Here is a 3587-nt window from a genome sequence, read left to right as displayed (position 1 = left end):
GAAAAAATGGAATGGGATGACAGTAGTTATAGAAACGGAAATTTAATCTTATTTGAGATTCGTTACCATGACTAAGCGAATCAAGGCTGTGCAAATAACGTATCATGATTAAATTATAACCTGTATGTAGAGTAATGTTCATTAATATGTTCCCAGTGGCTCACAGTGATATCTTTCTTGCATCAAAGCGGGAACGAGTTTTCTTTCTAATCAAATTTCATGTGCTAATGACTAGAGACGTAAGTGATAACAGATACAAATGATACGTTGATCACAACACGTAAAATTTCTACACAAAGACAACTCGTTTCAGTTTCAATTCCAAAAAAGATAGCGAATCACTGAGATCCCATTAATGAATATACAATGTATACTCAAGTGATTATGTGACGGCCGGATGGTCAGTTATCTGCTATAATGAAATACGCATGCGATAAGATTCAAGAGTAGTTATTTGCCAGGGTGACCAATCGTGACAAATTCAGATGACAGCCTTAAAAATGTTGCCAGCTGTCTGTGTTGAGCACAACTGCCAGCGGCAACTGTTAAAATTTCTGAGTTTACGTTCATGACGGTTGGTCGCCCTGGCAAACAACTGTTCTCGGATTATAGCGCATGCGCGTTACATTGCAGCAGATGATGGACCATTCGGCCGTTAGACAATCACTCTGTATATATATACAATTATACACCTATGTACCTGTCACGTAAGTCGAAAGAATGACGAAGTACGCTGGTGATTTAATTCAATATTATTATACATATAATATTAATATACAATAACAATGAGGCAGCGGTATGTTTATTAAATATATTATTATTATATACTTGTGTTTGCTCTGTACCAAAAAAAAAAAAAAAAATTGCCCCAACGAATCTCCGTTATATGCTATATGTATAGACACATGTATGTACGGGTGCATTGTATGTACATATATATGAAATATAAAAATAAGTTATAAGAACGAATAAAATTTCACTACGACGATGTAATGCCTGGTGATATAATACATGGTATATCATAAGTTACGTATATCGTTGTTTTCCAGTTGTTTCAGTTTGTTTGTTTATTTTTTCTTTTAATATCGTCGGAGTGAATTTTAATCCTTTTGCTTATTCATTTGCCGAATTTGATAAACTTTTTTCTTCCTACCATTTCTTGGAGCAATCCGATTCAATCTACGTAGATAATCCCGTGTATACCACAATATAATCCTGCTCCTTTTAATTCACTCACTCGTTCCTCGTATCTTGTTACTTATGTATGTATACACTATAGGTGCAGGTAATTGATACTTACAATTCGGTACCCGCGTGCATAAGAGAATATACATACTATTGCATACATACGTGGGTCTTCATTATCGGCAGGTGGTGAACATGACCGTTCGTCCCACTCACATCCGGTATCCGCGTGCTCTTGTGAATATGCGCGTTGGTGTGTGTGTGTATGTGTGATATCTGTACATAGTGTATATTATGTACATATTTAGGTATACATCACATGTATCCGTCCAGCAAAAGTTGCCTTCCACCTTTCCTTACGCACCAACGTGTGTACAATACGTACATAATTCATCCCATGCGGTCGTCGAAGTCACCGCGTGCAATACTTCGGGAATTTCGATTTGAATTTTATTCATTTGACAATAAGTCTGAGAACATTGGGTAAAAGTTTACAATAATAGTAATAATGATAATGATAATACAATATAAGTTGAAACAAATCGATGATGACGGAACAAATTATTATCAACGAAAAGGAAAAGAGACGAATTAGAAAGAGGGAAGAACTGGAGGAGAAAAAGAAGGGAAGCATGATTTTTTGTAAATATGAATGATTCTTTTTATTATATGTATAATCACTGGATTTTGTGTAAAAAACTGTTTTATTTATTGTAGATTGTTGTTATCATTGATGGGACGATATGTGGAAACCCGTTATAGCCGCTGTCACACGCACAAGAGTCTCATCTCTAATCTTGTGCAGTGGCCAGCAGCTGCACTGGGAACCAGTAACAAAGTGTATTTTTGTGTTAGAACCGAATTTTCAATTCAGTTCTCTCACTCGTGAGTAACTAACAAGATGTATCAAGAAATGAAAGAAGAAGAGGAAGAAGAAGAAGAAGAAGAAACAATACACCATGATTAACCAGTGTATAATAACAATCAAAATCACACTGTTAGTATGTATATACATACATTGGTATATAACAGTAAAATGACATACGTATGTATGAAAGTATATTCTTGTGCGTGAGGGATTAATCATTTGAGTTATACCCACACGGCGAGTCATACATAGCGGTATATAAATACTAGAATTATACGCCTGCTTCAATTCAATGCAGACTGACTATTATATGTATACATATATCTGCTGATGGTTTGCCGAAATTCCGAATTATGCTTAAGAATCCGCTTTTATTCGAAGGTATATATTCCTATATGCATACGTATTACAGTACGATGTGTGCTTAGTACATGTTTCATCGTTGCATCCGTATTTCGGGGTTTCATAAAAAAAAAGAAGAAAGAAAAAACAAGACCAAGTAATCAGTAATAATATAAATTGACCGGATCATTGCTCGTTCAAATCTCCGAGAAAACGATTCATTCCGATCCATTATTTGTCCGTAAGTGGGCGTAAAATACTGCGCATGTACGTAATGCATATACACATAATACATGTTATGTGTTTTATAATTGCACTAGATCGTTGACGAGTTGAATTTGTAATAACCGAATTACGACTCTTTCTGCTGTTTTACATCACGAAATGAAATAGAATCGATTCTCGATTGTAATTAAATGTAGCTACGTTGGAGGTGTTTAATTAGGATCGTTAATTTTTGCAATTTCTTTCATTTCATTTCATTATTATTATTATTATTATTAATAATTTCCTTTCTTCCTTCTCAAACATTCAAAACTCGTATCACGTATCTTACCAGTCGATGGAATCGTCGTTCGGTCGCGATGAATAATGAAGCCACGATACGCGATACGTTCTACATACGTAGTATAATACCTGTAAACTCCGTCTTACTCGTAGTTCTCTGCAAGTTTGAGGACGGTGCTTTACGTCTGCAATAGTATAATCTATACGTGTACCGACGACGTGTAGCATACATATTTACGCGGTAGAAGAGAACTCGCAAGTTGAGTTGCCCACTTTTATATGCAAAATTTATAACGTTCGATCCTTGCGACTCGTCGCTCGTCTAACGGTGCGTTTATTAGATCCACACGTTTCCTATCTTGAAAACATATCCCTTTACTTGCCTCTTGTATATTTATTTATCTATTTCTTTCTCTTTCAAATATTTATGTGTTTTCACTTTTTTTATACTTATCATATATATCATGCGGTCATTCATATCCTACCCTCTTATTTCGTTTTATTCCATTCCATGTATTGCTTATTTGCAATTCTGTATACTTTCGTTTTTTCTTTCTCCCTTGCATTCTTTTTCTTCTTCCTTTTTCTTCACAAAATACATCCCATATTATCCGTAGATTTTCAACAATGTAGGCACGCAATGAATGAAACTCAAGAGGAAAAATAAAACTTACCGCGATTTGCT

Source organism: Neodiprion fabricii, chromosome 4 (assembly GCF_021155785.1).
Source record: "Neodiprion fabricii isolate iyNeoFabr1 chromosome 4, iyNeoFabr1.1, whole genome shotgun sequence".
In the NCBI taxonomy this organism is placed as follows: Eukaryota; Metazoa; Arthropoda; class Insecta; order Hymenoptera; family Diprionidae; genus Neodiprion; species Neodiprion fabricii.
Note: the sequence above shows the minus strand (reverse complement) of the source record.